This window comes from Narcine bancroftii, chromosome 10, assembly GCF_036971445.1.
Source record: "Narcine bancroftii isolate sNarBan1 chromosome 10, sNarBan1.hap1, whole genome shotgun sequence".
Lineage (NCBI taxonomy): Eukaryota > Metazoa > Chordata > Chondrichthyes > Torpediniformes > Narcinidae > Narcine > Narcine bancroftii.
The window spans coordinates 10,494,113-10,507,246 of NC_091478.1; the positions used below are offsets into that span (position 1 = coordinate 10,494,113).

At 42.0% G+C, this 13,134-nt stretch overlaps 1 long non-coding RNA gene across 1 annotated transcript in view; it reads left to right on the forward strand.

Annotated features, from left to right (window-relative positions):
- Positions 1-13,134, forward strand: part of LOC138744149 (uncharacterized) — a 36,723-nt gene that overhangs the window by 5,521 nt on the left and 18,068 nt on the right. Inside the window, exons 2-3 of the long non-coding RNA XR_011345318.1 lie at positions 5,377-5,546; positions 10,238-10,330. This is a non-coding gene — a long non-coding RNA (uncharacterized lncRNA). The remainder of the gene's footprint in view (positions 1-5,376; positions 5,547-10,237; positions 10,331-13,134) is intronic.

A 13,134-nucleotide genomic window follows, 5' to 3' on the forward strand; every position in this document is an offset into this window, starting at 1 on the left:
CTGCGGTCTTCTTCAAAGGAGGTTGCTGCCCGCCAAACTTTGAGGCGCCAAGATGCACGGTTTGAGGCGTTATCAGCCCACTGGCAGTGGTCAATGTGGCAGGCACCAAGAGATTTCTTTAGGCAGTCCTTGTACCTTTTCTTTGGTGCACCTCTGTCACGGTGGCCAGTGGAGAGCTCGCCATATAACACGACCTTGGGAAGGCGATGGTCCTCCATTCTGGAGACGTGACCCATCCAGCGCAGCTGGATCTTCAGCAGCGTGGACTTGATGCTGTCGACCTCTGCCATCTCGAGTACTTCGACGTTAGGGGTGTAAGCGCTCCAATGGATGTTGAGGATGGAGCGGAGACAACGCTGGTGGAAGCGTTCTAGGAGCCGTAGGTGGTGCCGGTAGAGGACCCATGATTCGGAGCCGAACAGGAGTGTGGGTATGACAACGGCTCTGTATACGCTTATCTTTGTGAGGTTTTTCAGTTGGTTGTTTTTCCAGACTCTTTTGTGTAGTCTTCCAAAGGCGCTATTTGCCTTGGCGAGTCTGTTGTCTATCTCATTGTCGATCCTTGCATCTGATGAAATGGTGCAGCCGAGATAGGTAAACTGGTTGACCGTTTTGAGTTTTGTGTGCCTGATGGAGATGTGGGGGGGCTGGTAGTCATGGTGGGGAGCTGGCTGATGGAGGACCTCAGTTTTCTTCAGGCTGACTTCCAGGCCAAACATTTTGGCAGTTTCCGCAAAGCAGGACGTCAAGCGCTGAAGAGCTGGCTCTGAATGGGCAACTAAAGCGGCATCATCTGCAAAGAGTAGTTCACGGACAAGTTTCTCTTGTGTCTTGGTGTGAGCTTGCAGGCGCCTCAGATTGAAGAGACTGCCATCCGTGCGGTACCGGATGTAAACAGCGTCTTCATTGTTGGGGTCTTTCATGGCTTGGTTCAGCATCATGCTGAAGAAGATTGAAAAGAGGGTTGGTGCGAGAACACAGCCTTGCTTCACGCCATTGTTAATGGAGAAGGGTTCAGAGAGCTCATTGCTGTAACTGACCCGACCTTGTTGGTTTTCGTGCAGTTGGATAATCATGTTGAGGAACTTTGGGGGACATCTGATGCGCTCTAGTATTTGTCTGAGGGCAAAGACCATGTCAGTGGTTCCTCTGTTTGCGCGAAAGCCGCACTGTGATTCTGGGAGAATATTCTCGGCGATACTAGGTATTATTCTATTTAGTAGAATCCTAGCGAAGATTTTGCCTGCAATGGAGAGCAACGTGATTCCCCTGTAGTTTGAGCAGTCTGATTTCTCGCCTTTGTTTTTGTACAGGGTGATGATGGTGGCATCACGAAGATCCTGAGGCAGTTTACCTTGGTCCCAACAAAGCTTGAAAAACTCATGCAGTTTGGCATGCAGAGTTTTGCCGCCAGCCTTCCAGACTTCTGGGGGGATTCCATCCATACCTGCTGCTTTGCCACTTTTCAGTTGTTCGATTGCCTTATATGTCTCATCCAGGGTGGGAACCTCATCCAGCTCTAGCCTGAGGGGCTGTTGAGGGAGCTGGAGCAGGGTGGAATCTTGGACTGAGCGGTTGGCACTGAAAAGAGATTGGAAGTGTTCTGACCATCGGTTGAGGATGGAGATCTTGTCGCTGAGGAGGACTTTGCCGTCTGAGCTGCGCAGCGGGCTTTGGACTTGGGGTGAGGGGCCGTACGCAGCCTTTAGAGCCTCGTAGAAACCCCTGAAGTCCCCTGAAGGGACCCTGGTAGATATATTAAAAATGTCCTTAGCTACAGGTGCTGGAGGACCGGAGGTAGCTCCTGTTGTTCCATTGTTTAAAAAAGGCTCCAAAATTAACCCAGGCTGATGATTCAGGCATTAGTAGTAGGTAAATTATTGGAAGGTGTTCTAAGAGATTGGATATAGAATTATTTGGATAGCCAGGGAACGATTACGGATAGTCAACATGGCACTGTGGATGAAGAGTCATGTTTAACCAATCTTAAAGAGTTTTTCGAGGAGGTTAACACGAATGTTGATGAAGGAAATGCTGTGGAAGTTGTCTACATGGACTTTAGTCAGGCATTTGGCAAGGTTTCACATAAAAGTTAGTCAGGAAGGTTCAGATGATTGGTATTCATGGTGAGGTAGTAAATGGGATTCAACATTGGCTATACAGGAGAAGCCAGAGAGTAGTGGTACATGATTGCTTCTCAGACTGGAGGGCTGTAACTAGAGGTGTGCCTTAGGTATCTGTGCTGGGTCCAATGTTGTTTGTCATCTATATCAATGATTTGGATGATAATGTGGTAAATTGGATCAGCAAGTTTTCAGATCACAATAAGATTGGAGGTGTGGACAGCGAGTAAGACTTTCGAAGGTTGCAAAGGAATCTGGATCAGCTGGAAAAAGGGGCTGCAAAATGGCAGATGGAGTTTAATCAGACAAGTATGAGGTGTTGCATTTTAGAAGGACAAACCAAGGTAGGACATACAGGTAAATAGTAGGGCACTGAAGAGTGTGGAAGAACAGAGGGATCTGCGAATACAGATACATAATTCCCTGAAAGTGGCATCACAGGTTGATAGAGTTGTAAAGAAAGTTTCTGACATATTGACCTTCATAAATTAAAGTATTGAGTATAGGAGTTTGGACGTTATGGTAATTGCATAGGTCATTAGTGAGACCAAATTTGGACTACTATGTACAGTTTTGGTCACCTACAGGAAAGATAGCAATAAGATTGAAAGTGGGCAGAGAAGATTTACTGGGATATTTCCAGGATTTCAGGAACTGAGTTACAGGGAAAGGTTAAACAGGTTAGGACTTTATTCTCTGGAGCATGGAAGAATGAGGGGAGGTTTGATAGAGGTATCCAGAATTATGATGGGTATGAATGGAGTAAATGCAAGTCGGTTTTTTCCACTGAGGGTCGGTGGGATACAAACCAGAGGACATGGGTTAAGGGTGAAATGGAAAAGGTTTAAGGGGAAAAATTGGAGGGGGGAAAAATTCTTCACACTGATTGGTGGGAGTATGGAACAAGCTACCAGCTAAAGTTGTGAATGTGCGCTCAATTTTCACATTTAAGAAAAATTTGGACATGTACATGGATGGAAGTGTAAGGAGGGCTATGAACTGGATGCAGTTCAGTGGGACTAGGAAGGGTTGAAGGGGCCTGTTTTCTGTGCTGTAATGTTCTCTGGTTCCATAGTATAATTCATATACGCTCTCATTTAAAACAAACAAAAATGTTCACTTTTCAGAGATAATTCTCACTCGTGTGCCAACTGCTTGCATTCCTACAGGCCATCCCATGCTTCAGTTTTCTCCATCTAAATTACTGAATGCAGATGGAAATTGAATGATGAATTGTCTTTAAAAAATATAGCACTTTACATTTGCTAGAATTATTGCTTATTAGCCTCTATTGCAAAGCTGATTATGAGTAATTCTGGAAACTTTAGAGTAGCCTTCAGCAAATCAGCGGTAACCTAGTCAGGTCACCCATTGAGAGCAGAGTATCCTTATAAGTACTGAGCAAAGTAACAAAACAAATACAACATTTCCCAAGCACTTCAGAGACTATTTCATGATAGAAGGAGCAGTTGAGCTCCATTTTATGTCAGAACAGATAAAAATGGATATTGATGTGAATAATTAGTCACCAAATTCTATGAACAGAATAGAGGGAGTGCAGAGGTGATTTACAAGAATGTTGCCTGGGTTTCAGGATTTGAGTTACAGGGAAAGGTTGAGCAGGCTGGGACTTTATTCCCCAGAGCATAGAAGATTAAGGAGTGATTTGATAGAGATATTTAAAATTGAGGGGGACAGATAGAGTCAATGTGGACAGGCTTTTTCCATTGAGAGTGGGGGAGATTCAAATAAGAGGACAGATTGAGATTGAAGTTGCAAAGGTTTATGGGAAATATGAGGGAGAATTTCTTCATTCAGAATGTGGAATGAGCTTCCAGCCAAAGTGGTAGTTGTGGGTTCGATTTTAATATTTAAGGAAATATTGGATAGGTATATGGACAAGAGAGATGTGGAGGATTATGGGCCAAGTGTGGGTCAATGGGACTAGGTGTTGGGCATGGACAAGAAGGGCCGAACTGGCCAGTTTCTGTTCTGTAATTGTTATAAGGTTTCACACAAAACTGCTTGTCTGGACCAGGAGCAGTCATAAATCCAGAATTGTCACTCAGTTAAAATTCTGAGACAATAGAGTGTTCGCTGAGAGAGGCACCTGTTCAAACAAAATGATCATCTGCTTGTTGACTCATCTTTTTGGGAAAATGAAACTACAGGGCTAGTAGTGATCAAAGCAGTCATGTGATTAAAGACACTTGAAACAGCATTTTAGTCTCAAGAACCAGAATTGTCTGAACATAGAATTAAAATGTCTTGGGAGAGGATGGCCATTTCGACTGTTTCTCTTTGTCAAGAGAGAGAGTAGTGCTGCTGTGTCTTGTGTAATGGTCACTGTTGTCTAACCCATATCTGGGTAAAAGAAAGCAAGATCATTCTTGCAGTTGGATCATAACCATTCTGATGGCTATTTTGTTTAACACTTGCCTGAGTTTGTAAAATCATTGCAGAAATTACAAGTTCCATAACCTCTATGCAAGAGAGAGGAATTGTGAAATCATTCATATGAAGAAACATTTCTCTGAAAGCAACTCGAGTTTTGAGAAGTCTGATGACTAGGTGTCTCTAAATACTTCATAATTACTTCTGAACATCAATTAAAAAATTCTAAGTTTCAACGCAAGATGTTTAAGACTGAACTTTGAATTTGAGTCATCTCTTCAGAATTGTGCCTGAGCCGTAATGATTTGGGATCCACCCCACACACACGCACACGCACACGCACACACACGCACACACACACACACACACACACACACACACACACACAATTGTGCATAGTTGGGGGTTTAGTTTAGAAATGTAGATTTGATATTGTTAATAGTTATTAATAAAAATTATTGTTTTGAAGATACCATTGTCTTGGTGAATTTCTATTACTGCTGGTCTATGTCATAACAATAATCTTATTTTTTATTGAAATATCGCTATTAAATTAAAAACCATACCAAATTGGCAATGTATAATATCTAAAAAAAACATTTTTATGGGTTAGGCTGCCCCAGTTTGTTTCCCATCCAGGGAGTTACTCTTGAATAACTGTTACAAAGTCATAGAATTATATAGCACACAACCATATCATTCATCAAGCAAACATTTATAGTAATCTTATATTAATTCCCATTTTATTCTCCCCACATTTGCATCAACTCTCCCAGTTTCAACCACACACCTGAGTACTAGGAGAAATTTACAGTGATTCAACAGTTAACCTAACAATCTACATGTCTTTAAATTGCAGTTGGAAAGTGGAGTGCCCAGAGGAAATATACACACTGCACACCAGAGGTCAGGATCTATCCAGGTGAATGGAGCTGAGAGAAGTGTGAAACAGGAAAGTGCAGACACTGTGATTGTATTAAAAACAGAACTGCTGGAGGAACTCAGCAGGTCTCACAGCATCCATAGAAGGTAAAGATATATAACTGACATTTTGGGCCTGAGCTCTTCAAGGTATGAAGCAACATCTCTACCAGAGGTACCACCATGCTTCCTTTGTTATTTTTGGATAAATATTACTGTGAGTTTGTGCACAACAAGATCCCACAGTGACCCAAAGAGATTCGTTTACTGGTTTATTTTAATCCTTGATTATAGTGTCATCACAAGCAGGCCCTTAAACTGAAGCTGCAGCTGTTTTAAACTAACAAACTCCAGCAGTGAGCAGTCAAGAATAATAAATTGGTTGGAAAATGTAAACAAGAAGCTCCTTCAACAACCAAAAGAAACTAATCTGTTTGAATTATGTTTACATATAGATATAAAATTTGAATTTCCACTGGCACTGAACCCTTTTGTAAAACCATTTTGCTGCTTTCAGTTTTAGTGATTTACATTTTATTGGAGTTTGTACCTCCGTAATATATAGCACAAAATTGTCAATACAGTTATCAGAAGCAGGGTTGTTTGAAGGAAAGGGCACTATTTAAACACTAAGGGAGATTGAATTCAGTTTTGATCAATAGATCGAAACTGAATTCAATCACCTGTGTAAATTGTGTTTAAAAATGCTGACCCTGGTTTTAGTTTTGAAACACCTAGTTTGCTTTTGAACATAGTTTATGACTAGATTGAATTGCAATAGTTACAAGGAATTAATGAACTCTTCTGCTTTTTGGGACATATTTGTAATTCAACACTCAAAACAAGAATATATCCAAAACCTGTACAATACTTAGAAATTACGTGGATGGTTCACTGAACTATATCTTTATTTGCTTTTATGAAAATAAAATCACATTGTTCCTTTTATCAACTCTCCAACAGTTCAGTTTTGTTCGTTAAAAGATATGGTGCAGAATAGAAAGCAGATTGATTGAAAAATAGTCATAACCTAGATGAGTAGTTCAGGTGATATCATAAAATCACAATACCAAAATCAAAGTGGTTTACACAATATATTTATTAAAAATAACCGTATGTAATATTTTATGGTCACTTGTTAATTCTATGTGTTCATTGTTACCAATAACCAGTGTGTTCCAGACTGTCGGCTGAATTACAGATGGCAATGAGGAACCGTGCAGGAGGGAGATAGATCAGCTCATTGAACGGTGTCTCAACAACAACCTTGCACTCAATGTTAGCAAAACCAACGAGCTGATTGTGAATTTCAGTTGGGGGAAATCAGGAGAACATGAACCAGTCCTTATTGAGGGGTCAGCAGTGGAAAGGTTAAAAACTTCAAGTTCCTGAGAGTCAACATCTCTGATGATCTGCCCTGGAGGCTCCATATCAATGCAAGCACGAAGAAGTCTTCTCAGTGGCAATATTTCATGAGGAGTTTGAGGAGATTTGGTATGTCGCCAAAGACTTGCAAATTTCAACATGGAGAGCACTCTGGCTGGTTTGATCACTGTCTGAAGGTTCGAATGGAAAGGCAAGGAAAAAAACTACAGAGAGTTGTGAATTCGGCCAGTGTCATCATGGGTATCAGTTTTCTACCCATCAAAGAAAGCAGCCTCTCTCTTCAAGGACCATCCAGGCCATGCTACCATCAGGAAGGAGGTTCAGGTGCCTAAAGGCGAACACTCAGCAGCACAAGGACAGCTACTTCCTCTCTGCCATCAGATTTCTGAATGGAATTAGAATGGACACTACCTCACTTTCTCTTATTATTGCCCGAACTTATTTATTTTTGAAATATAATTTATAGCAATATGGGCACTGTAATGTTGCCACAAACCTGCATGTTTCATGACATGGTCATGACAGTGCATTCTGATTCGGATTCTATACTGGATAACTAAACCTCAATGGCATCTCCTGGAATGGATCATGAATTTGATCTTCACTTATCTCTCTCCACTCAAACTCACAGCTTGCTGCCATCAACTCCCCATTGCTAAGCATGTGTTGAAAGGGGGGGGAGAGGGGGTCTACTAATTGACGGGTTACAGTGGGAGAGGAGAAGACAGAGAATGAGAATGCAGAGATTTGATGTTATGATTTTAAAATGGCAAGAGGGCAAGTTATGGGGCTCATATTCAGGAGGTTAGGAAGGAAGAATGGGTGATTGGGGAGTGAAAGACTGGGTTTGAGTTTGTGGAAGAAGGTAATAGTTGACGATGTGGAAGCAGAAGGAGATCATGGGTTAGGTGAAGAGAGCACTGTTGACTGGGGATCTAGAGACTTGGATTTAGGTGGTGTTGAGAGGGTGTGCACCACAGAATTTCCTCCAAATCTGAAAGCAACAACAAGATGAAGGCTGGGACCAACACTGAGAGGAGAGGCTGGTTAAATGAAGTCTGAAACCTAGGACCTTTTAAGAGGTGGAAGTCGTTTACACTGGTGCATGAGTGGGGAACAAATAAACTGAAAATTCTCACTGAAAATACAAACTGTATTCTAGAACAGACTGTTCTGGAATATGAAATGCTTAATAACACTGACTCTGGTAGAGACTAGAGCAGAGGTAGCCAAACTACGGCTCCCGGGCCAACTGTGGCCCATTGGCCATTTTTAAGTGGCCTGTTAGTGCTGCCAGGGCTGCTGTACTAGCCACTATTTTAATCGTACTTAATTGACTCGTTATGTGCATAGTTTCAGAACTCCAAAGGAAATGGGCCAATGACAATTTTTCTCAAGCAAAATATTTCAGTAACAATTAGGTCAAGAGCAGTGATTCTCCACCTTCCCTTCCCACTCACATACCACCTTAAGCAATCCCTTACTAATCACAGAGCACCGATGGCATAGGGATTATTTAAGGTGGAATACAAGTTTTAAAAAAGTTGCCCACCCCTGTTATAACCCAAAAAACCCCAATATGCCATCAGGAAGTAAATATTGAAAATAAGTGCAAAATTACTAATAGATATAACTTTTAAAAGTAATATTGATATTTGCTAAAGAAAATGATTTAATGCAGGATATTCCATCCTTTTGGAAAATAAACCTTCCTGCCAATTTTCAGTTGGCACCACTGCTGTATTTCCAATTTTCTTTAGCTGCTGAAGATTTTACTCTGCCATTTATCTTCTGCTCTTCCATCAAAACACTAAGATATTGTATGTCTCACCTTTTTTTTTATTGGTCAGCCAGGTTCTCTTGGGAATTGCTTGGCTATAGAGCAATTCTTTCTTCGCTTACAATCCTGATCTCTTTTTGATATAGATGCAGATGATCCCCAAGTTTAGAATTGCCGTCTAGAAATTACAGAATTCCTTGGACCAAATTGAAATCCGACAGAAAACAAAATAGTTGAGCAGCAAAGCCAGTCATGGTGGACGAAAGCCAATTTATTGCAAATTGTTATTGTCCATAAGCTTTAGTTTTACTGAAAGAAGAACAATTAATGAAAGAAGCCAATGGTAATTTTTACTTTTCATTATTTCCTTTGCTTTATCCTTTTCCCGAGGAATTTGGACAGAATTCTTGGCCAGGAGATAAAATAGTTGGTATGCAACCATCCAATTGTGGGATACTGTCACCCAATATTTCTTTCTTGTCACTATGTGAAAATTAGGTCGGATGTAAAATGGGCAAGTTGAATGTTGTGCCCATTAACTCCTTGTTGAACTCTATTACAAGCCACAGTGAGTGTCAACAAGCCATTATCACTGAACATATTGCACTCAGGGCCAGGACTATCCTCACCAAATAACCACTTGTACACTTTCCAGTATGAGTCACTGAATAACAATCAGGAGTGAGGCAGTTGGACTGGTTGTAATTCTCCAACCAACATCCAAGTCAAATAATTCAGGTCAGGCACTGAATGTAGTTTGCTGGTTCATTTACTGCATCAGTTTGTTTTCCTCTTGTTTTCAGAATAGCCCGTAGGCTTATATTATGTTTATCATATGCATCATAACACTGCACACACAAACAAGTTGTTGGCAATCTCATACGAAAATGTGGAGTCCAAAAATTAGGATTGAGTGAAGCCCATATAGCCATGAAACTCACTGTAAAGAAGAGCAGTTATATTCCCTTCCCTGTCTCCCTTCTCCATCTATTACTTCCTGCCATTGGGACCATGCACCTCCCCCAACCTCTGCCCTTGCATTTTTGTTTGGACAACTGGTGAGATTTTTCCATACCTTGATGAAGGGCTCAAGGCCAAAACATTGGTGATGTACCTTTACCGACACATTCCAGGCTGCAGGACTGCATGCTGAGGGGCACGCTGAAGCTTGGTGCAGCCGACGTGAGGGCACCGTGGGAAAGGAGTACAGAGGCCCCCCCCTCCCCACCCTCCAATTTCCAGACTCTGAGGGACTGACACTGAGGTGAAGCTCCTTAAACCAGCAGAGAGGAGGGAGGAACAACAAGTTGCCACAGGGGTAGTAATGAAGCATTAGGGAGAAGGTAAAATGTACCATGATGAGATGATTATCACCATGTAAAAGTCATTTGAACAGTTCTTTTTTCCTATATTGTAAATATTTTACACGATATGATGGAAACAATGAATGTAAATCCTTGAACAGTTTCTTTATTGTATTTAATTTAGTTTGAACTTATCATGAATAAAGCATATATTTTAAAAAATGTATCTTTATCTTTGCCATATAAGGTACACTATTTGACCTGTTGAGTTTCTCCACATTGTGTTTTCACTTCACCCACAGTGACTGCAGACCTTTTGTGTTTTACAGCAGTCATACTCTCCTGCTGGCATGTTTTGGCAGAAAATGGATCAAGTGCAGATGGACACAAGAGGAGCAGAACAACTCAAGAAGAAGTCACAGGTAATGGAAGAGCCACCCATTAGAAAGAGGGTGGATTGCCTGCCAATTACTAAGCATGGCCCTTCATACTCTGTTGAATACAACTCTCAACCAATTTCACACATTGGAACACAGAACAGTGCAGCACATGAACAAGTCCTTCAGCTCACGATGTCTGGACCAAACATGATGTCAAATTAAGCCAATTTTCTGCTACTTGCACATGGTATATACATCCCCCGCTTTCCTACATTTTCATTGGTCTATCCAGAAGTTTCTTAAATGCCATGATCATATCTCTGCCAACACTACAACTGTCAGCCACCTACCACACTCTAAAAAGACACCCTGCACATTGCTTTTAAACTCCCCCTCTGCAACTTAAATGCCTGTCCTCTGATATATGATACAGCATTTTTTACCCTGGAATAAAGATTCCGTGTCTAGACTCTCTGTGCCTCTTAAAATTTTATAAATCTATCAGGTCTTGCCTCAGCTTCTGACTCTCCAGAGGAAACAAACCAAGTTTGTCCAACCTCTCCTTATACACGTGTTCCCCTACTTACGATGGCCCGACTTACAATTTTTCCAAAGATACAATGGTTAGAATCCGTACTTTCAATTTCAAATTCCGATCTGTTCCCACCCTTGCGATATGCGGAGTGCTACTCTCTCACGATGGTGTGCGATGGCGATTAATTTTAGTTAAATGCTTCTGACATTCTTCATGCCCAGTGTGCTTTCAGCTGTGTACGTTCATGGCTTGTTCAGTGTGGAATAAAGGTATTCAAAAGTTAATTATAAAAAATAGTAGGTGTGGTATTCTGTTACATCTTACGAGTTTTTCGACTTGTACATCTTACCCTCTTACCCAGGCAGAATCCCTATAAATCCCTTCTGGACCCATTCTAAAAATGCTGAGGTTTTTTGAAATTTTAGGGGAATAAAGTGCTGCTTTCTGTAGTTCAAAATAACCCCATGGTCTCTCTATTGACTAGCAGGTTGGATAGCTGACAACCAGCATGTGCAGTGTATTTGGATTCCCAGAGTACATTCAATAGATGCCACATAAAAGATTATTGCATCTAATAAAGCCTGTGTTAAGAGTGAGCTATTGGACTTCAGACATCTAGCTGTAAGATTTTCTACAGAACCATTTGCAGCTGGTTCCAGGGAGAATCACAGGTGCTCTATGTGGTTTGAAGTGCAGAAGTCAGTCAAGATGGTGGTCGGGTACTGGCACAGCTGAACTGCTAAATATCTGACCATCGGGTACAGGCTATCTCAGGCTGAGCTCCATGTGTCCGTCCTTGGACCCATGGTGTTTGCCAGTGGCAGGAGCCATATGGGAGGTCCCAGTGGGATAGGTTGGTGTAGGTGGCACATTTTGGTTGGTGTAGGCTTAGGGCTGATTTCCATGATACTGTACTCCTGTGATATGAAAAACCTGTACAAGCCAACAGTAGTTCCTAACCATTGGAAGATAGGCCAACCTATGGATTATTGTCATTCCTGATTACCTGGTTCCACCCTATCCTGTGACTCTATCTGTGGCTCCTCCCTATTTTGACCTGCCTCTAACACCTTGACCCTTCCCCAGAAAGCCTGGGTCACAGCACAGGATGAGGTCCTTGTCCAATGTGAATAAAAGGCTGTAGATCAGTGACTGCCCCAGTCTCTCGAGTTATTTACTGCGCGTCAATACTTAGCCTTGCAACTGGATTGGTTTGTGACTCCCTGCTCAATATGAGAGATCAGAAAAATCTAAGAAGTTCAGAATGAGCAAAACTTTATGAATTTTGTGCATTACTGATTACATTTCATGTATAACAATAAAGGAATCTTGAATAAAAGAAATAGAAGTAGGGGCAGACCATCTAACTATTTGATTGTCCTCTGCCATTCATGCCAGTAGGATGGGAAAGAAGGCAAGAGGTGATAATAAGGGGAGGCAGAGGGCTGAGAAAGATGCACTCTAATAGGAGGAAGGAAGAGAAGGGGGCGGGGATCTGGACAAAGGTAGTATAGGCGATGGGCAGGGGAAAGAGAAGGAAAATAAAGGAGACAGAGGGAAAGAGAGGAGAGATTAAAAAGCAAAAACGAGGGGGGGGGGTGGTGGTTACTGGACATAGGAGAAATTGGAGACTGACTATTTATGTGTGGCCTCAATCTGGAAGTATCTGAGGCCTTGAAAGTATATGCCAGAACAGAATTGGAGAGTGAAATTAAAGTAGTGCATGTGTAGCATTTCATGCGGTCCCAGTGAAGGTATGGGGTGAGAGGAGAAGAGAATTGGGATTGGGGGGAAGAAATGAGTGGATGAGAAAGTTGTGAAGAGAGTGGATCCCTCTGAAAAGAAGAGAGGGCATGGGATGGGAAGATATATCTGGTGGTGGAATCATGATGCAGATGGCGGATACTGCAGAGAATGATGTGTTGGATGCCAAGGCTGGTGGGGACGAGGGGAACCCTGTACCTGTTAGATCTGGAGGGGGTGGGGGGAGAATGGGCTGAGGGCAGAAGTGTGGGAAAATGGAGGAGATGTTCATGAATGGAAGGCCTCTTCCTGGGAGCAGATGTGGTGGAGACAGGGGAATTGAGTGAAAGGAATTTCATCCTTACAGGATACTGGATGGGAAGTGGTGTTGTTATTATATTTCACATTCCCAATTTGTTTCTCAGCTATAACCCCTTTTCTGGCTTAGTGAATGGTAACTGGCCTCACAAAAGTGCCAGAGCTCAGCATCACAACCACATCAGCCAACTGTGAAATGAAGGAGATTGCATCAGCAGTGCACGGAGATCCAATATGAACTCACCCTCTC